The 22589-nt window shown below is 37.5% G+C and overlaps 1 protein-coding gene and 2 long non-coding RNA genes across 7 annotated transcripts in view; 2 read left to right on the top strand and 1 right to left on the bottom strand.

The window, feature by feature from the left end:
• Positions 1–19782, bottom strand: part of MEF2C (myocyte enhancer factor 2C) — a 171483-nt gene extending 151701 nt beyond the window's left edge. For both annotated transcript variants that reach the window (XM_053907208.1, XM_053907210.1), the window contains exons 1-2: positions 19632–19782; positions 4262–4348 (exon numbers count right to left, since the gene is read on the bottom strand). The gene's annotated coding sequence lies outside the window, so the exon portion shown is untranslated. The remainder of the gene's footprint in view (positions 1–4261; positions 4349–19631) is intronic.
• Positions 67–1218, top strand: LOC109274885 (uncharacterized). Its single transcript, XR_002083892.2, has 2 exons — positions 67–215; positions 795–1218. It is a non-coding gene; the product is annotated as an uncharacterized LOC109274885 (long non-coding RNA).
• Positions 5970–22589, top strand: part of LOC109274882 (uncharacterized) — a 118712-nt gene continuing 102092 nt past the window's right edge. The window contains exons 1-3 of one of the 4 annotated variants that reach the window (XR_008423805.1): positions 5970–6327; positions 16481–16587; positions 20919–20980. This is a non-coding gene — a long non-coding RNA (uncharacterized LOC109274882). Of the gene's footprint in view, positions 6328–16480; positions 16588–20282; positions 20527–20918; positions 20981–22589 lie in introns of those variants that run through there. The other 3 variants (XR_008423804.1, XR_008423806.1, XR_002083889.2) reach the window with 3 other exon arrangements.

The raw sequence follows: 22589 nt of genomic DNA, 5'->3' as shown, positions 1-22589 counted from the left end.
GAAGAGGAGGAGGAGGAGAAGGAGGTGGAGGAAGAGGAGGAGGAAAAGAAGGAGGAAGAGGAGGAGGAGGAGGAAGAGGAGGAGGAGGAGAAAGTAGCTCTCAGCAGCCGGCCGGATTAAAAGTAACCAGACTCGTCCAGAAAACTGCGTCCAGGAAGGAAGTGACAGAAGACGAATGGGAAAAGGAGAGCCGCTCGCAGCCTTTGAAACATCGCGTAAAAAAGGCGGGGGGGGGGGGGGGCGCAGAGGGGAGTGGTGGAAGGATATTGGGAGGGGAGACGGGGGTGGCAGGGAAAACGGAGCAGACGGGCTTGGGGTTCTAAGCAGCACGTCCTAAGAAGTGCTTCTTGCTTCTTTTTTCCCCTTTATTTTGTCCTTGCCCTTGCCTTTGCCTCGCGCTGCCTTTTCCTCTCCGTCTCTCTCTCCCTCACAATCCCAAACCGTTGACTCTCTCCTCGCGAGCTAGAGAAATCATCAGTTTCACTCTCTCAAAAGGGGGGCGGGACTAGACCTCGGAGCATTTTAATAAAACAAACATACAGCAGTTCCCTCCTCACCCCTCCAGTCTCAACTAGATTGATAAATTACTCCACTACACTACTTTAATTATGTATATGGTATGCAGAATAAATCACTGAACATCAGTACCTCAATCAAGCACTTTTAAATGATAATTGCATCTTGGTGAATCAATCTTTCCATTCCTGACATTTTGCTAATTTTAGTTTTACGGTGGGGTAATGGCACATGCCATACGCAAACCTAATGACAATTCTTTATTGCACGAAATGAAGACAACATCGCGAGCGGCGGCTCCCCGCTCTCCCCACGCTGCCGCTGAGAACGCTCGGAGAACCATCTCCGGCTGCCGCGCGCTCGCTCCCCGGGGACTCTGCGAGCCAGCCAGCAGGAAAGTCCTTCTAAAGTCGGAATCTTTCCTCTGACCAATAGGAGCGCGACCCTAATAGTTGCTCTCGTGACTTTTCCCCGGTTTGGAGACGTGTTAACCACTTCTTTCTTCCACCGGTCCGAGCGCTCCTCTGTTACTCACGCGTAGAAGCCACCGTCCAGGATGTCTGCAGCACTCGATTCCAGCGCGCTTTTCCTGCACGCCCAGAATAGGCGGTTTTCGGCCCTGAAAGGCTGGAGGGCTAAAAAGCGTGCCGAAATACTTCTCATGTGTTAGTAATGTACCAAATAATAAAATAATTACCAGTATTTGAAATCTCGACTTCATCGCGGGGCCATGAACTTTCTAATCAGTTTGGAAATATTTACCGAGGCGGCGGCTTCCTCGGAGATTTCCCCCCTCCCAACGCCTACTTCTATCTCTTCCACACCTTACTGGATTTTATCCAGAGCATTAGCATGTAAACCAAACCAACTTCCCAAATGCATTAGGCTTCCCTATCCCGATAGCTGATGACTTCACTTATCCTGAAGAGTTTCAGCTGCACAGGAAGCAGAAATAGAGACTGATAAGGAAGATACTTATGTTAAGGTTGAAGCACAGTAAACACTTGACCTTACCAAAAAAAAAAAAAAAAAAAAAAAAAAAAAGACAAAAGGAAAAAAAAAGGTTAATATTCAAGATTTAGGAAAGGCTACTAGGGGTTGGGCACTTCCCTTCTAGCCAATTACACCACACCCCAAAAAATCAAAATACACCAACTAGTACACAAACCATGAAAATACAAGATTGTATGCCAGTAGAACTATATAGATCATATAAAATGTTTAAACCAAATTAAAATTTTTTAATGTGAAAGGAAGAAAAGAAATTGGGGAAATAACACAACATACAGAGGTAGACAATAGGAGTATACTGTAACTAATTAAAGATAATTCCTCACTTTAAAAAATTCCTTTCAGCACTATGTGTTTAACCCAATGACTAGTTGCATTTCCTGTTAAGTTCTGCACTATGCCTCTAGACTATTTTAATGCATGAGGACAGTGTGATTCAAAAGCCTCCTGCTTCATTGTAGGGGCTATTTGATGTGAGTAGCTTTTCTCAGAAGAGCAGGCTCAACACTCAGGTGTCTGCCCCAAGGCTTCACTTGAAAGGAGAAGGCTGATTTTACAGGCAAGTACAACCAGATCTGAACAATCTTCAGGCTTCTGGCTCATCAGCATTGTGACTATCAGCACAGCTAAGATGAGTCTCTTGCTTTTATTATAGGAAAGCATTGCATACTGTTACAAAGCAAAAGCCATCTGAAATAGTATTATTTCTTGCAGATTAGTATCTACAGTATATTTATTTGCCTGTTTGTTTTTCATACTACTATCATGAATTCATTTTAATAATATGGCAGAGATAATCTATATCAGGTTTTCATTTAAGGTACAATTTCTAAAAAAAGAATCCCAAAATTTAAAGGGCATAGTCATTTTGAATAATGAGATATGTCTCTATATGGTGGTAAAAATGAAATTAATTTAATTTTTTCCAGATTCACAAATGCGTTGACAAAGCAAAACATTTGTAGGAACATCTAAGTGTATTTTCATAAGGCCTGAAATTAATGCAATGAATTGCACCAGCCTATTTTACATGAGCAAATGGACATAGGTGATACATGACTTTCAACCATACTATTTTTGATGGATTATAGATTATTTGTATTTACCACAGTGCCCTTCAGATTTTGATGGTTTTCCTTCAAAAAGAAACTATTTTACCTTTTAACATCCTAAGAAATTATTTAATAATAAACATTATAATAAACCCATCATTATCAATGATAGTACAAGCATTGAAAAATACGTATAACCCCTCACTGTGGATAATTTGGAAATAATTTGGATCTGGAATGTATCACAGTTGGCCTTTTAAAATATAAGATACTCCCCTCAGCAGATTTAGCTTCTTAATTATGTGTGACCTAAGTTAATATTAGCATTAGTTTCCTTCCCATGAGCCTTTATAGTTGAAGCAGAACAAAAGAGGTTGTGCAGAAATATACAATAGAAAGTCACAGAGATTTAAAATTATTCATTGGTAATCCATAAAGTGGTTAATCCAAAATGTGCTTTGTATTCTTCTTTAATACTCTGCGGGTTTTTTGTTTGTTTTTTGTTTGTTTTTTACTAAAATCACCCTGATCTTTGCCACCTAATGGTACCTGGCTAGTATCATAGTGTTTTTTTTTGGTGTAGGGAGGAGCTTGTGCTAGGTGTTAGGAGGCCTATACTCTCTGGTTCAAGATTTGTGCCTAACTAATGAGTGTGTCCTTTCTGGGCTTCAATTTGCTTATTCATTAAGTGAGTTAAGTGAATTCTTCGATCTATTCCAGTTCTATGATTGATAAGTAAAAAATTCTTATACCTTGTAAGTCAATTGGATGCTAGTGGCCTATCATGTTAAATAAAAGGTGACAAATAATTTAAGATAAAATGATGTCTGAGATTGATGTACTACTTAAATAAGGTTTTTTCCCTAATCATCGGATATTTCCTTCATGAAATCACTATTGTGTTTTATTATATATGTAAATATATAGTAACTCGTTCCCCCCAAAAAAAGAATTGTTTAGCAATCGATTTCATTAAATGCCACAGAAGTTCCAGAGAGCATAATCCTGAGGTCTTGAATCTGAGGAAAGCTAATTTCTAATTTCTGTTCAAGGTTGTGTACCATCTTACTCCACCCTCCTCTCTTTACTACTTCCCTACATTAAATCAGCAGTCTACCAAAACCCTGTTCACTGGGTATGCCTGCTTTTAAGCTTGGCCCACGCTGGGTGTAGCTCTTGAAGTGAGCTTTAAAAAATTATTTTAAAGTAAGCTGGGGCGGTTGCCACAGCAACCCACCCTAAGATGAAGAGAGGCTATAGATTAATCTACCCCTCAAGATTATTCAACTGTGTAGTATTTGTTCTTCAGCCAGAATGCTTTCAACACAAACATAATTGAACATAGAAGTTCAGAAAAATATAAAAAGTAGTAAGATACAAATTCCAATAGCATTAAAAATGTTATATCTTTTTATAGCTACAGTACAGATGACATACATAACTTCCCCTGAAATGGATTAATTGTAAAAAAGACTTGCAAAGGTAGGCCCTGAAAGGTGACATGTGAGCTTTAAACAAAATGACATGCTATTGCTTATAATGTAAAGCATACAATGGTCACATGACTCTTTATCACTTTTATAGGTGCCTACATTACAAATACCTAATGGCCAAGAGTCTGGCAATTTTACCTTTACGAATTAACTTGGTGGTAAATGATATAACAAATGTTAAGCACTCACCACATACACATACAGTCATTTGCCTTCCATTCTTTACTTCATCTCTTCATAGAAGTTACTTCACAGTTTGCAACTCTTCTTTGGCACCTTAAAATGTGTAAGTACAACAAGGTACATAATTAAAAAAAATCTTTTTTAAGAGTGTTGATATTAAAGTACATCCAAATAACTGTATTTCTAAAACTTCTAATCTGAAGTAACATTAGTGTTAATTCTGATTTTAAACCACATGAATGTATATTAAACACAAAATTATTAAAACTACCATTAATTGTGAAAATACTTATAGCCTTTAACATAAATAGTGCCAAATATCTAAATTTCAGAAATTCTTTAGGTACAGCTTTAGCCTATGCACAGTATACACCATATGGACTGCTTGTGATTGAGAATCTGCAATATGCAAAGGATTTGTTATTCCAAGCCAAGGTTTAATCATATCCTTTATCTCATATCTAAAGAGCCTATATTTATCTTTATTTTTGTACCTTTAATTTTGTATCTGATTAAGAATTACAAAGGAGAAAGTCAAATCCATCATATCCCAAGCTAACCAAATTTGTCAAGTTGGGATAATGAAGTTGCAGCTGAAGTTGCTGAAAGGGCTTATTGTATATGTCGCCTAAAGGCCAATTTTAAATACTTTGGGAATAGTGGTGTGGATTCAGTCGCCTTTATGAATTCTATTACCAATAATACCTTTTTCCTTCCCAGCAGTTTGACTATACTGAGCGCAGACAAATACTCCTGTGTTCTAGTCTCTGCTTGAAACTAGCTTTCTATGACTTAGAGCGCACAAATGAACTTCTCCTTGGCTTCAGAGTGGGTCTACTCCTCCCAACCTTGAGACATATCAGACCACGATGGTCGATATTCATTTACCCATTTGTATTAGTAAGAAGACTTTTCATAGTGAAAACTCATTAAGATTTATAAAGCCTCTATATTTGGGTTGACATCCTTAAGATTTATTTTTATTTTTAAATTCCTTCAGTGAAGGAAAAATGAATTTTGGCTACTTTTATTTTAGGGGTGTTAGCCGAGTTTAGTCTTTTAAGACTCAGGCCCACAGTGAGTTAATTTAAATTTAGTGACTGGTAGTGAGTATCTGGTGACCTGCCGAATACCCTTTCTCCCAGCTCTGCTTGGTTTTACAGTCTGCTAAGTGGGAATCATAATACACATCTCCCAGGGCCTTTTCGTCTTACAGAAATGCAATCTTCATGGAATAATGTCCGAAAGATATGCTAAGGCTTTTAACAATGCCACTACAAATTATGATACATTTCTTCCTTTTCCTAGAACAGTATGCCCAAATAAGGCTAGATCAGTCATTTCCTTGCAAATGTGTGGCAGATTAAAAAGTATCCATATGCATGGTTAAATTTAATGGACTTTACCTTCACTTACAAAATCGTTAAATGTTCATCGGAACATTGATTCTATTCCATCTCTCGAAATATCACAGAAACCTTCAAAGAATGGATTGTCACACTCCCCCCTTTAACTATTTTTTCTAGATACTTCGGTATGTGTGTGTGTGTGTGTGTGTGTGTGCCCTTTAATTTTTAAAGATTTTTATCCAGGATCGGGGTGGGGGTGGGGGTTAAAAATCTCGTCTTGCGTTTTGGTGCCCCCTTCTTTGTCTGGGAAGCAGAGGGCTGGAATTCAGTTCGGACGGCCCCTTAAAGACCCAGACAGAGGACGCCTCTGGTTTCAGCAGCTCACTCCGCTGAGTTATTGATTGCAGGCAGCAACAATCCCTCCGGGTGATTTGTGTGGAAAGTGAATCCGCGCTGGCTGGGCGTTCACAGGGGCGCAACAGCCGCAACGCCATCCAATTATTGCCGGTCGTCCCCTCCAACACCGCTCTCCACCTATATACTCCTTTCTCTGCCCATCGCCGCTTCCCCCCACCCACTTTTCTCTGGAGCGGACCGACCTACCTACTCCAGCTCAGCCCGTCTCCGCTTCCCCCCACCCACTTTCCTCCGAGCGGACGGAGCCGAGGGGGCGGGGGCTCCCTCCCGGGAGTGTTTCTAGAGCTCCGAGGCAGCTAGTAGGGGGTGAGTGCGCCACGTGCGTGCGCCACGGGCGAGGAGGAGGCGGGCTCCGGGCCCTCCGGGGGCCTGTGGGCCTGGGTGCGCGGAGCGGGGGCGGGCTGTCTCGGCGGGGAGCGTGCCGGCTTGTGTCTTGAGGGGGATGTCACGGCTCGGGGGAAGGCGGCTGCTGGTTTGGCGGAGAGGCCGCGTGGTGGGCTGTGGAGAATGGGAGGAGGGCGCCACGGTGGTGGGTGGGCCCTAGAAACGCTCGGTGGCGGTGTTGGGGAGTTGCCGCGCTCATCTGGTTTGGGGATCGTGGGGCTATTTCCCCCAGGTTGGAGAAAGACGACCCCGGAGAGCTGGGGCTGAGTCCCGAGCCTGGCGCCCAGGAAACCCACCTACGCACGGTGCACAAAGCGGTGGCACGCGGTCGGCGTCCGGCGGCCCTGGCCGCCCCGAGTGCTCTGAGTGGTGTGCGCGCCTGGGGGAGAGGGGAGCGCGGCAGGCGCGGGTCCGGCCGCCGCCCTTGGCCCGCCAGTCAGCCCGGTTTTTCACCTGACGGACCAATAGGAAAGGACGCGGTCTCAGAGCTGGATTTTATAGCCCAATCTCTCAGGGTCTACACGACTATTTAAAAAAAACTAACAGCCAACTGCTGGCTCTGGTAGTTCAGCTGCCTCGTCGGTCTGTGCGCGTCTTGGCTAGGGAAAGGCCGCAAGCTACACGACAAATGGGAGTCTAGGGAGAAAACACACGAAACCCCCCAAACTTCCTTTCCGTTGCCGTCCCCTTTATTTGTTAGCACGTGAGAGGAGTGCCGGGGACTCTTGCAGAAATGCCATCACGAAATGCACATGTCTCGGCTGTCCTTTGATCTGCCTGTGAAGCTGTATCAAGGGCAGCAAGAGTGGTGGAAAGATCAATGCTCCAAAGGCATTGTCAAGTACTCGGCTGAATAAATCAAAGGTGTGAAGTGTTTATATTGTCATGCTCTTGAAGCTGTAAGCTGCTACCAATATGGTAGCCGCTAGCCGCCTATGGCTCTTTAAGCTTATTAGAATTACATAAAATTTAAAATTCAGTCCCTCAGTTATACTGGCCACATTTTAAGTGCTCGGTAGCCACAGGCAGCTAGCGGCTACCTTATTTGACTGCGAGATGTTGAACATTGCCATCATTGCATAAAGTTCTATTGGAATGTGCTGCTCTAGAGTTTTAAATGAATGCTGGTTAAAAAAAAAAAGAAAGAAAGAATCTGCTTTATGATACCAGCCAAATTTTAGGACACTCTTGGCATTTGCATTTCCTGGCACCAGTGTGGAAAGTTTTAAAGTCAGAATTTCCGTATCTTCTTGCTGAAAGAGGTCTAGGGAACATTTAACACAAGCACCTAATTTTTCACAGGGAAAACAAGTGGGGCCCGGAGAAGTTAAGAGATGCACCCCCAAACGATGCCATAAATTTAGAAAAAAGATAAGGTCATCAGAGCGGGTCTATCTAGTACACTTTGCGCCAGATGAGGGCACCTTGCCTGGGGTTGGCTGAGGCAAATGAACCCTACAGAAAAGGGGCCTGATGGAAGATTTTCCACAGCAGTACCCTTTTAGAAGAGAAAATACTTCTAAGCACGCCTCTAGGAAGAAATTCTAGTAAGAATAAAGTGTGTGAGGGAATAGCACTGTCACCCAAACTAAAAATATATTATTGGTAGCGTCATAGTTTCGTATGACGTCTTCTCAAAGAGACTAGTTGGATTAACGTTCTTATTTGTACTTAAAGAATTCTGAGGAAATGGAATTATCCTTTTAAAGTAGGAGCTAAAAAGCACGCTTAAGGTCGGGGGGGGGGGGGGGGGGGGAAGTGTCAGGTGGGGGTTGTTACCAAAGCGTAGCTTCCTCAAATTCGATGAAGATGCTATCAGGTACAAGTTATGGAACCTCCCTTTGCTTCAGTTTCCCCATCTATAAAATGTGGAACATACTCTTAAACTTCGTTATGAGGATTAAATGAGCCACCCAACATACAGCACAAGACTGGAAATTGGCAAACTGTACTAAAAGCCATTCTTACTCTCCTGTGAAGAATTTCAACTTCTACACCATCAAGTTCAGGATGAGAATGTCGTCAGTTTTATTTTTAAGAGGTAGAGATCTCTTCAGTCCTAAAATTCCCTGACCAAAGGGATATAGGTTCTTATTCCCCTTTCATAGGCATGGCGTCTCTAGTATACTTCCAGACTTTCATTGTCTTATTTTATTATTATTATTATTATTATTTTTTGTCTTAAGGGATGCTTCTTTATACTTGTTAGCTGCTTGGTTGTTGAAAAGGCACTACAAACTCCAAGTCCATCCTCTTTCACCCTGGTTGACCTTTGGAATGCTGTTGTCAGCCAAGAAGACACTGATATCTTCAGTCTCCTGCTAGCTTGAATTCTTTAGGGCAGAGCCTGCTCAGATTATCTCCTGATGTCATTCCAAATGTCTGATGGCCATCTATGGCAACGGGGCTGGGCCGAGGCCTTCCGGGAAGGGGGGGCCCATGGAATGCCTAATGGAGCATTCTGTTCAAGAGAGACCTAGAGGTTGTTCTCTCTTGGATGCATGGTCAACATTACAGCTATGTCTAGAGGCCTGTTTGCTGCTTCTGGCAAAACGGACGCCATAGACATTTTGCATTTTTGGTTTTAAATAAAATCCCACTTGGGATGTGTATGATTTCTATTGATTTCAATTGGTGTAAATATGTATTAAAGAAGAAAAAAGGACTCAGAAAGTGTTAACAGTTAATTTATATCTGGTATTTCCTATTCCTGCTAACTCTCCTTATTAAGAATACCAAAATAAGACAAAGAAATCTCGAAAGGAGAGAATAAAGCCACCTCACTGCAAAATGTACCTTGTTTTATTTATCTCTCTAGGTAATTTTCTGAAAGATGGTATTTTACTTAGTTGAGAGCTTTTAAGGTTACTTCTTAAATATTTTTTTACCTAAAATTTTAATCTAAGGAAAACAATACAATTTTTTTCAAGAAGACAAGATCATGCATAGATTAAATGCTTCCCAATCATACTAGATTTGAAAATAAGGAGATACGTAATTATATCCATATTCTAATTTACTAGGAAAAAAGAGAATTAATTATCGTTAGAGATGAAGTCTCTCTAAATTATTTTGGACTATGATGAAAATTAAAAGTAAAATGCAATAGAACTTTTAAATTTAAGTCAGGGCTTAACACTAGTTTGTTTTACCAGTATATTCTACTTCACTGTGACAAAGACCCAAACCAAAGAGGTCTGATTTCTTATAGATACTTTTTTTTTTTTTACTAAATCTATAGTTAAGTATTTCAATGTGAATAATATTCATATTTGTAATACAATGCTATTTGTAGTATATGTGCAAAAATAATACTATCTTATTAGAATGACAGTTGAAAGAAATCAATTTAAAGTGCCTAAGATTTAATGGCCATTCGCTATTTGTTCGTCTTGTATTAACTGCTTTAATTGATTTAATTGTATTAATGGTTTTATAAACTTTTTTCTTTTTATCCAAACAACAGCCTCTCAGATAGACACTACAGTTTTCTCCATTTTACATATTTTAACAACTTAAGTTTAAGGAGGTGAAATTACTTGCCCAGGGTCTAATAGGTCATAAGTGCCAGACAAAGGACATGAACCTAGGTTGGTTTGTTTCCACTAGATGCCCTTAGCTATGATGCTGTACTGCTTCCTTAGACTTATAACCTTTGCTCATTTAGGAGGATGATGATATCAGGGGTGATATAATCGATTTTTTTTCCCACCAGAAAATACTTCAGAAATACATGTCATAACGTGTGTCATTCTCTTTAAGGTAGACAGCTTAGGAGGTTGTTTGCTTATTTCAGTAATGATGTCTTTAGCATCGGTCGCTATAGAAATCTCTTTAGGGGTTTGCTATGCAGCCTTAACAGTTTGCTTGTTGGCAGATCATTATCATTAATGATGAATTTGTTGGTGAAACTAAATCCAAACCAAAAGTGGTGAACAAGGTGGCTTGATGGAAACTATGATGTGATTATAAAGCAGATTATTTGTTATCTGGCACAGAAATTGACACTAATTGTAGATACAAAAGGGGATTTACAATGGTATTTCTGATGTGAACGTGTAGCCTGTAAGGAGACATTTTGGCAAGTAACACTATTAAATCAGATACATTTTAAAAAAGTTACACTAATTCGAAGTTACACGTTATGTATGAACATCGTGGGAAACACCTTTTCAAGGAATGTTCAACAGGCAGAGAAGGGTAAATTGAGACCCTGGATTAGAATCCAGGCTCAGGCACTTAATAACCATTTGACTTGATTTTCTAAGTGCCCTTGTTATTAAATAGGGAAAGCGGCAGGATCTACACAGGATGATAATTTTGCCGAGAGGAGGTGTAGTCCTACCTAGTGCCTGGCATGTAGAAATTGCTCAATAAATGTTAGCTAATGTTATATTATTTCACTTTCAAGGACTGCTCCATGTTCCTGAAAAACATTTCAATGTCTCATTTATCTAATGATATTTTAGAAGATGTTTCCTTTTCTGTCAGCTTTCATGCTTAAAGCATTTTTTATTTCAGTATACGTCTTTTTATATTTGAAATAAATATACAACATTTAGGATAGTATGTTGATTAAACCAATATATTTTATACCAAGAAGCCTTACATTCTGGGGTTGCCAATTTATATTAGCCTTGTTTGGTATTCTTTTCAGAGAAACATATGTGTGTGTAAATGTTTGATTTTATCAGACTTTGCTCAGAATAAGGCTCCAAGGTTTTATTTTTTAGTTATGTCAGACATCTTCTAGACTGCTTATTGATGACATATTCTTCTAGACTGCTTATTGATGGCATACACTTACGCTTACTTTAAAGAGGCTTCCCATAAGTACACAGAAGTAGTAGCTTCTTATTAAATCTGAGTTTTTAAGTGTTTTTAGTGTTTTAAGTGTGTGGTATAGGCAAAATTGTAAGGTTGCTGAAGTTTGTCTTTGTGTCACCAGCCTCCCTATACTCACCTTCAACTTGTCCTCTTTCACTCTGGCATACACCATTCACCCAGCAGCAATTTTTAAAATCAATAATAGCTCTTTATTGAGTGTCTCTGTCTCCTCACAGCCTTTAGCTGATGTGACCCACAAGATCCTTTGACTCCTCAGCAGCCTCTTTATGCTCCAGTCTTCTCCTGGACTATGTTCTATCCAAGAAGCCAGCCACTCCAACAGTTTACCTCATGACACGCTCTCAGTGTGTTACTCCTTTCCGTGAACTTCTCTTCAGAAGTTTTCTGGAAGGAGTTCATTATCCAAAGGAGTATCCATGATTACACAAATTCCATACATTCCCTGCCCAGCTGGTCAGGAGATGCTCTAGAGAGGAGACTTTCCGAGTGTCTCAGGTCCCTCCCACTTTGCTGACATGTAAGTGAGCCCTGGGTGTAAGTGGGAAGCCTGGCTCTTACTTGAAGAAAAATTTTATTTTTTTGAAGAGATTGTGATTGGAGGATGAATTCTCTATGAGCAAAGTATCGTGATGCTCCTTGAAAATTTGTCTACTTATTTTTTTTAAGAGATATAATAACACTTTAGTACCTGTTGTTCCAGGTTCTTTTCCTGTTCTCTCTTTGCACAGGAGGCACACAGTTGCTGTATGTCCCTTGTGCCATAGCTACTCCCTTCTGCCCCCAAAAGTCATCAGAGGTGTAATTAGTGACTATTTCTCCAAAAATGTCTTGAAGGGGATATACGAACCCTGTGATGAGAATGTGTTTTGCTCCCTGGATGAAGGTTAGAGTCTGGAAGGGGTAGAGAGAGGTTCAGGGTTGGAGGACAAAATACATTCTGCCCTTTATCACTTCTATGAAATCACAGATAAAGCATCTTCCTATAGGCAGAGATGAATCATGTAAATTAAATATTTCCCAACTTTGTATGGCATGAAACCTGTAAATATGGAACATCCATATCAAATGTACTTTATATTATATTCTGAAGAAATTAATAAATGAAGAAATTTGATTCTAAGTGAAAGATTTTGAGCACTATTTAAAGAAGGGTAAGTAGGAAACATTCTACAATCTTCTTTTTTTATTCCCTTTGACCCCTTTAGCAATAGCAAAATAGCTAATCAATAGATTTAATTCTGTCTTTTCCATGTCAATCCCTTTTGTCCTTCATCTTTTCTGCTCCATCTTTTCATTTTCAGTTGTAAATTTTTTATTTTCAGTTGTAAGGTCAGTATAGCCATAAACACACACACACACACACACACTCACATAAACACACACCACTGGTTATTAACAATCAAAAATTTTTTTCATGCTTTGGAAAGTTACATTTTCTATTTCAGAATCATGGAATATTATTAATAATACTTTCCTATTTATTTGAATAACTTCAAAATAAAAAAAACTGCTAACAAGGGAACTTATTTCTAAATAATTGATGATGTGTGCTACAGATAATATGGTCATAGAAGAGTTTTTATGATTTTTTTGTTATTAATCACTACAATTACTCTGATTACAATAATGATTAACTCACAGCAAATAAGGTATGTGCTTGTGCTCTTTATCTATTTTTGAAGGATTTATGTTCATCCATCTACACATTCCACACATTCTCACCTCATCCTTGCGTACCTGTGAGATTCTAGTTTGGGTAGTGTATGGCCACGGAACAGTTTGCACACTGGAGAATAAAGCCTGTGGGTTCCCTTACATTATTGCTGGGCCTTAGCCTTCTAAACTCCCTGGGTCAGGGATGATCATCTGAGTTTTCTAAAACTTGAATGTATTTGCTTATATGCTTCTCATAAAAAGCACTGTCTGTGCTATTTTTAAATGACTTTTCTGAAGAGTCAATTCAAGCCATTTTTCATATTTCAAGTCGTTTTATTTAGTGCCTGAAACTCAAGTAGAACTTGAGAATGATTTTTGGCTTATCTCTAGTGTTGGGTGAAATTTATCGTTTGCCAATCTACATAAAAATAATTAAACTATTTAAGTGCAAATGTAACTGACAGTAAATAAAAATGGACATAGAACTTCTGTGGCTGTATCCATATGCTTCCTTTGATCTCTCGGGACCTGAGATCACTAGGTGCTGGTTTTCTTGCTCCCGAAGAGCAAGAGAACCAACCCTCTTGAAGAAGGCTCTAATGAGGACTGAACAATCTACCACAATTTTCTTGTTCTAGAGAACAACTTTTCAGAGGGCCTCAGATTTGCTCAGATTCCTAGGCTTCACCTCAGATCCCCTGAGCAAGAACCTCAGGAATCTGCATAGTAACTAGCTCCTCAGGTGTTTCTTACGTTTATTTTGTTTGCAGCCACTGCCTAAGGGTGAGGGTGATGATAAGATCTGCAAAGTCTTCTAATTCCATAACCTTCTCCATTATTTGTTCCCACACTCTCAACTAATCTTAAGTTTTATGGAACCTTTAAATTAGTGAACACCTTTCAAAATAGTAACAATGAGAGGTCAAAATTATAGGAATCTTTCTTTCTTTTGGCTCCCTTTGCTCATGTTGTAAACAATCAAAAAAGACATGCCCTGTATATTCTGCCCATTGTGATTAGAAAACCCATTAAGCAATATGGGGACCTAATACTTTCAAATTTCTGTGCCTTTCTTCATCTTTACATATCTGAGGGGTAGTGCTTATCTTTTCTGGATGAACTGTGCTCTTAGATCCTGGTATCTTAGCAAAACCTGTAAAATGGGTTTCAGATCCAGTGACCTCTACCGTTAGTGACACCTGAGCTGCGAGCACATTCCTATTTCAATAAGCCTAGATTCCCTGCAACCACAATCACAATCCCTGTTCACAATCACGTGAGAAATGTGGCTTTTCACTAAAAAGATTTTCAACTAAAACAAATATTCCTTATGACCTTGATAAGTACCTTTGCCTGCCATGCAGTCTTATAGGGCCTTCACACCATTGCCATCCCAGGCAACATGGGGATCCCTGTTCCCAGCCTTTTAACTTCTCTGCATAGCCAGCTGCTGCCATTAACCTCTCTTGGATCCAGATATTTTTAACACTCCAGGTTAGGGGTTCTCTGATGAGCCTGTTTCTTGTTCCAGCATTTTTCTGAGATGAACAAACATGTTCTCAAGCTGGCTTACAGCACCAAGTGTGGTGAATACATATATATATATATATATATATACGTATATATATATATATATACGTATATATATATATACGTATGTATATACGTATATATATATATATAATTTTTCATTTTTTAAAGTGTCCCATTTTATAAAACTAAAAACATTAAATGGCGATTAAGTTTGTGTCAACTCAGCCTTATAGATTGTACTGAAAACTTCAAAGCTATGTGTGATAATATAATTTTGAGGGTGAGGCCTTTCATATTTTGCTACTGGGGTACCTAAGTGGGAAAAAATATGGCTAGCTGATCAGTCATGTATTATGAAATGATTTTGTCTTCGCTACTCATCTCAGAAGCTAAAAACTGGTGCTAGTTTTAATTATTTGGAATGCGGCTGTGTGGTGGGCTTCTTCAACAGTAGGGAGGGGGCAGGGCATGCCAGTGGAGACAGGAACCCACGAATATTGTGCAGAATCCTTTTGGGACTTCACATGAAGCAGTGGTAATACCTTTTTACTGGATAACTAGAACTGTTTTTGCGATGATTTACACATAGCCCAGCAAAGAGTCACATCCATTTGGTATCCTCCCCGAGATTACATGACTTGTTTCCAGTCACAAAATTACTGAGCAGTGAAATAGAGATTACAGCTCACAGCTGCCTACTTCTGCTCTGGTGTTCTTTGGACAGTACTCTTCAGCTCTAACAAGAAAACACTTAAGATCTTTCAAAGGCAAACGAGAAACAAGTCGTTCACGTTCACTAACACCCCTTTGAGATGTAGGGAGATGACTGGATTTATTTAAAAGTCTTATGATTTTGCATATTTTGCTTTGACACCCCTGCCTTTCACAATTGTTAGAAATGGACATCATTTACTGATTATTTTGCTTTGCATACTGTTGTTGCATATTGTTAAATGATTTGCTGATTAATAACTAACGTTGATTTGGACTAAATGTAATGGAATAAGCAAATACATTTGTAAAATTAGATATATTGTATAATTTAGTTGCTAATTGGTATCATAGAGCTGTTGGAGGTTATTTTAGACCAATCCCTTGCAGGGAAATCCTGTCCACGATTTCCTCCCATATCCTGTAGCAATGTTTTAAGACCCCCTCCCCCGTTTAAAAAAATTCATTTGCTTGTCCGGGCTTTAAAGCAAACACTTCTCACAGGCAGATACAGCTCCAAAGCTCTGGGTTAAAATAAATCCTTTTAAATTCAGAACATGGTAGTTATCTCCTAAATGATTTCTTTTCTAGAGGGTCAGAAAAGAATAAAGTATTTAGTGTGAATATATTTTCATGACCTTGATCGAATCCGTATGATGTGCAGCATTGTCAACACAATATATTATAGCAATATAAGATATTAATATAATAATTATTTGAATAAATATCAGATACTTATATTAATACAGGATTATTGAGTCATAGAATTTCTGAGCTGTTTGGAAACACTTGCTGATGAGCCCTCTGGGGTCTAGAAGGTTTTGTAATTAACACACATACACCACACACACACACACACACACACACACACACACACACATACGTGTGCTAGTTCATTGTTGAGTCACTTATATGAACTGTTTAATATGTTCTGTACTTAGGTAATGTGCGTATGCTTATGCTTTGGTACATTTGGTATTTTTAATTATTTTCTAATATTTCAAAAAATTTTCAACCTGAACTTCTGATTTCTGTGTTCATTTTCTAAACATATACATTGTCATTGATTATTTTTTATTTCTGCTGTTGCATATACACCATAAATATTTTCAGTTTGGAAATCAGTTTAAATAGCAAAGAGAATCTAAAAAAGAATTTGTACTATAGATATTTTAATGTGTTTATGTTCTTTTTTCAAAAGCAACATTTTAATATGCTCCGATAAAACTGTATTTCTCTAATAAGGTATTAAGTCTGGTGGCTGAAAATAGTTCCCCAAAGGAATGTCACTCACATTAATTTTCCATGTGCTCTCTTTTACTTATAGTTTCATTGTCCACATGTTTAAAGTCTAAGAGAAAAAAAAAATCTCTGGATATGAAGTTGGGAGATAGATCCAAGTCTACATCTACGTCCTCATGTTGGTGACCTTGGGTAAATTTTATTTTTGTGCTTCCATTTCATTTTTTTAAAAACGAGTAGTTGAAAGCATCAAAGACTCTTTCCCACAATTCAAACACTCCATGAGCTCAAAAGATTTGATTGAAAGAAATGTGTGGGCATCATTACCTGACTGCCCAGTATTTTCATGGTCACACACTTGTTCCGTATATCTGAAGTCCCTTTAAGGAAGTTAACTCTTTGTAGGTGTGAGATAGGGTCATCAAGAGAAGTGGGGTAAATAGAAAAGGAAGGGGAAATAAATTAATGACAAAGACAGAATGATAGGTGGTGGAAATGATTCCCTTTTTACTTCTTTATATCTATGGTCTAGTTATTCCTGTTTGAAAACCTTACTGGCACCAGGTATTATCAACAGGGATGAGTAATATGTAATTTTTATCTTTACTGGGTTACATTTGGCCCACAGACAGTTGACAGCTGTCAGTCAGGTGGCTGGTCAATGAGGAGATACATGTAAAGCTGCCAAAGTATTTTTGTTTCTTTAAATACTTATAAGTAAACCATTTTAGTTGGAAGCTTCATTGTCCTGAAATTAAATAGGTTGATATTCACAATATAATTTGTTGAAGTTAGCTGCTGGGAAAACCAAAATTTTCCCTGCAAATATATGGGTAAACAAAATGTTTTTCAAATGTCTTTCTGAAACAGGAGAATAATTAATTTTTCTCTACTATAAATAGAAAAGGCCATCCTTAAGATTTGAAGATACATTACAAATAAGGCTTAAAATTTAAAAAAAGTTTTTAAATTAAACTTTTAGTACACATATGAGTCAATGCAGCATTCAGTCATAATTTCTGACTAAGACTTATTAAAAGAAACCATTTCCCTACATTGAGGGGGTTGGTATAGGTATTTTTGTGACACAAGAGTTGAGGGTTTACCAGAAAGGACGAACGTGTACCTGCATGTTGATCTAGGAATTAAAGCTTCTTTTCATAATTACAGGAAAAAAAACCATGGAAGTTTAGATTACGCTCACAGTTCAGGGCATGGTTAAAATGACAAGTTTTGGTTATTTAGAAATATTTGGGTTATACCTAATATTGTTTCTAATAGGTTCAGTCACACTTAAATAATTCACAAGAGTCATAAAAAAGAGATTGGAAGAAGATTTTGTATGGCTTATATTTAGTGTTCATGACAAACAGTATATTAATTATAGTCCATATAGTAATGCACATGAACACTTAACGAATGTAATTCTAAAGTTGACTTAAGAGTGGATATTCAGTGTTGCAGTAGTTGTCTCTAAAAGCAAATGCTCTGATTCTTTAGGAATATAGAGTTTAGAATCTAGAATATAGAGTTTAGAATCTAGAATCTAGAATCTAGAATCTAGAGTTTAACAGACTAGATAAATATCAAGTGCACGCAGTACATACTCATTTTTTAAGAGACTAATGAAGTTATCTAAAAAGTGCAGTGACTGGAGTTACTTAGGTGCCAGAATCAATATAATGAAGATGATAGAATATCACACAAAAATAGCAGTTTGACACCACACTATATTCCTTTTTAAAAAATAAAATATACTTTACTTTTATGAACCATATTCTGCATGTAATAATTTACAATGAAAATCAGACTTGGGTTTTACTTTTTAAATTATGTTTTAAAAATATTAGATTTTTTGGGTGGGAGGATCATTTCCGGTAATTTTTTAAACCGCAAATAGTTAATAATTTTAAAACGGCAATGAAGTCAGTCTAAAAGAGTATGATACTTATAAATTTGTGGCTAATCCATATCATCATTGATTTGAAAATTGTTTTAGATGAAGTGGTCATTAAAAAAAGTCAGATCTTATTATTTTCCTACTATAGAACTATGTATTAAGCATGTAGATTGAAAATTATTATGAGATCATCAGAATAAAACAATTGCCTCATAATATTAGTAATTTATACTGGCAGGAGCCTTTCTCTTCTTAAGCACCAGTTCTACCCCCCACAGCCCAGAAAATTGATTTTATGGCTGATAATTTATAGCATTCTTGATCAGTGTATGCTGTGTGTCGTTTACATTCATTAGCCCATGTTGCTTGTGAATATGGAATTTGGTTGTTAAAATGGTTTCATATGTTTACTATGTATAGTCTTTAGCTTTGAGCTCCTTACTTGCTTAAATAAATGTTTTCAATTTGTATAATACAACGATTTGTAGAGAAATGCTGTGAATCATAGTTAAAAGAATGAGTCCTTGAAATAGAATCATTTTTTAAAAATATATCCTGACATGTGGTCTTATTTTTCCATGTTTTGTATTAATTAAAATCCTATTCTGAAAAAAAATATTTTTGCCTAAACTTTTGAATTCACAAAATAAAAATACCAAATATATAAATGTACTAATTTTGGAAATCAGTGACGTAAAAACATGCTTTAGTAATGTCTTCGATGTTTATTCCAAAGATTTTTCTCCAAAGAAACTCTTTGTAAAGTAATGAGAAAATGTTGCCACTTTTAATTATTAAATATTCTATGCAATACATGTTTTTAAATTGTATTATAAATAAAATTCATTTCATATTCTCTTTAATCATATTCCTGTCACATGCACCCATAAAAAATAGTAGCGCATGAAACGTTTGAAAAGAGCATGTACCATTTCACATTTTTATTTGATTTATTGAAAAATAACATTTTATTCGGAATAGATTATGACAGAATTAGATAAAAAAGAGATGAAATGTTATTTATGTGTTTGTTTTAATAGTCCAATAGCATATGTGTAATTACTTCTGCATCTTTCAAATATTGGAGATAGTAATGAAAGAGACCGACATTCAAAATATAAAGTATTTCCTATAAAACTTTTTTTGAATGTAAAAAATTGTCAAATGGTAGCAGCTCTACTTTCTACACCAGGCAAACCCACTGTTGAGTTAGTTGGCTCTGATTCCAGTGGGTCTCATCAGCTTTCTGAATGTAGGTTCCTCAGCAGTGCCTCTTCCAAGATAACAAAATCAACTTTTAAAGATTAAAAAATATATTTTGGCAATTGAAACTCACCAGTGCCTTTCTGCTTCTCCAGGAAGTTGTACCCTTCAGCACCTGCTGAGGGCTTTGTTGTCCAAACTCTGACAGGTAAAAAAATTCCTGTAGAATAAAGCCAGACCAGCTGGCTTTGAAGAGAAACCCCCCAGTTTGGGCTGCGCTTGTCTCTTCTCCTTTTCTATGAAGACCCAGGCTTTCCCCCCTTGATCGTCAAGCCGTAAGATGCGTGATCCCTGTGCACAAGTGTCTGGCAGGCCGAGGTGCACCTGTTCCTGTCACTCTGGGGTAAATTTAGCTGTAAAGGTATCACTGACAACCAGACCTTTGTCAGTGTTGGCAAAAGAACACAGAATTGCTTCGCTCCCCTCCCCCTTCCAAGCCCCAATGCTGCTAGTTCAAATGGAAAATATCAAATTGGAAGTCTATCCAAAAATCATTCCCAAAAAATGAGATTGCTTTCATATGGTAAAAAAGTAAGTTTCCTCATTTCACGCAGACTTTAAAATTACATTTCCAAGAATAATCTTGGAACAAGACAAGTTTTTGTTCAATTAATTGTGGCTGGAAACTTTTTAATGGAAACATAGCACACACTTACTTCATTTCAGATTATTAAATTGTGTTAAGCCTTAAAGTTAGTTGCCATTCTTTGCTGTAGCTCATTTGTTCTTTTCAATCCAGAGAAATATTAGAACGTTAAAACTTATCACATAGGAGGGTTTAATCATCCTACCAAAATTAGACAGCATGTAGCTCTGAAAGACTGAATGTCAAATTGTGTGCTCGTAGCCCTTAAACTACTGAGAATCTAGGACCCCTCTACTACATTTAAAATGACTGTTCATGTTTGTGGAAAACCGTGGACGTTTAGGAACTGGTAAAGCTAGAGGTCTCTTACTCTTTGATTAAGGTAAGGACATTTATCATTTATGTAAATGTTTTAGATTAATTGCTGTACTGACAGTTTGAGAACAATTCCTTTTGAAGGAAAATGGAGAGGCAGGCAGTGTTCATTGCTATGTCCGGCATAAATATAGTAGTTAACATATATAAAGTAGCCCAAAGAGTATTGTGTTTAGCCAAAGCATTCTGAGCTTCTCTTTAATAATTATGATTTCTTAAGTGGTGTTAAAAAGAATTGTGCAAAGTACCTGTTCTACCATATTATTGCTGTTTACAAGGGCTGGGTGTGATGAGAAAAAGAAATCTGGGTCAAAATAAAAAATGCTTTGTAAAATAAACAAAGTTCCTATTTACTTACTATGTATAAACAGCCACTCACCAAGCCTCATTTCTCCGCAGGGCACCACTTTCAGATAAAAACATAGACCTGAATGGCATCATCCAGTATCCAAGGAAACCATGTAAGTACCTCTCTCACTGTGTACTTCTCTTATTCAGGGTTTAAAAGCTAGCTGAGTACTGAATAAGTGAGTGTTTTTATTTAATAATTATACGGGAGGTACTTTTTAGGAGCTTGCTAAAAAGAAACAGGTTCTTGATTGTTATGTGCGTCATAACAAAACCCTTATGTTTTTCATCATGTTTCATAAAATTGTGTGTTTAGTCGCAATCTCTCCATCAATTCTCATTCTTAGGTACAAAACAGCTACTCAAAGTCATAATGAATTGAGAGTTTCAAACTTTTCCAAGACCCATTAGTGTCTGAGAAACAATGTTTCAGAGGCCTTGTGCCAGGAGTAGTGACCTAATTGTAATAAACACTTTTTAAATTTTACAAATTAAGAAAAAACTGATTGGAAAATAGTAGTTTATTGGTAAACATTTATAACAGTTGATTCGGTTTTAGACTTCCTTAGGGAGCGAGCAACTGAGCAAAAAGGTGAAGTTACAGATTTAAACAATGTAAAGAATCCTGACAACAAGTGTAATTTTTAAGATGTGAAAAATCTGTTTGCAGAAAGGGTTGGAAAGTTGGCATATTGTGTTCTTTATTTTTGTTTCCCCTAACTCATTAGTTTGTAGCTAATTTCTGTAGCTAATTTTAGCATTCTAATTAATTTTCAGAACCATGGAATCTACTGAATCTACTGTAGAAATTGTTTCCAAACAACACACTATTCTGGACAAAGATCCACTTTATAAATATTTGGAATATTCTACTAAGTATTTCTTTACTTGGACTTTATTATTTTTTTTCTTATTTGCACTCTGTACTTTTAAAGTCAAATTATTTTCAATACTAAATAATTATTCATTTTCATTTACTTTTGTGAAAATACTTAAAACTCTATACTTATGTAATTATTGACTGCTTTTTTTTTATCATCTGAATTAGCTATGTGGTTTATCTAGTCTTTTTTTTTCTTTTCCATCTAGTCTTTTAAGTATAGACATACTACTTTTCATCAAGGTTTTCAGGAGTTGCATTTAAATGTTTCAAGTTTAGCTCTGTTGTTTGGAAGTTTTTCATACTATTTTCATGTATTTTTGTTACTCTTGTATTTCTGTCTTTCCTTTGCAGCATGGTTCTTTACTAAGCGTAAATGGTAGAGATGATCTCACTCAGTTTCTCTGCTGAATTAGACAGACCCTTCCTATTCAATGTCTACCTGCAGGAGCATTTCACTTTCCCACATGACAGTGTGGTATTAGTTATGCCTTTCTATGTTCCTGTCTGCTTACATATGTTACAAAATGCATCTTTCTGAACTGACAGATGAGAAGTTGTGTTAGACTAAGGAATTTGCTGGTACTTTGGAAGGGTGTAAGAGCCTCCTCTCCTGGTAGGAGGACCTGGCTAGGAAATGAGTTTTCTTACGCTAGATAACAAACTCTACAAGTGTGTAGTTTGAGGCATTAGGTATTGCCCTCTAAACAGGAATTCCTTGCCACAAAATAAAGGCTCGGCTATCGCTGGGTAAACTTGGAAGCAGAGCAGGGTTAGAATAGATCTTTATAAAGAAAGAAAAGGTGAATCAGAAGGGAAGAACACTGGCTAATGCCATAATT

Source organism: Panthera pardus, unplaced genomic scaffold (assembly GCF_024362965.1).
Source record: "Panthera pardus isolate Hobbes unplaced genomic scaffold, ASM2436296v1 HiC_scaffold_2, whole genome shotgun sequence".
Lineage (NCBI taxonomy): Eukaryota > Metazoa > Chordata > Mammalia > Carnivora > Felidae > Panthera > Panthera pardus.
This window is presented reverse-complemented; position numbering and strand designations above follow the sequence as displayed.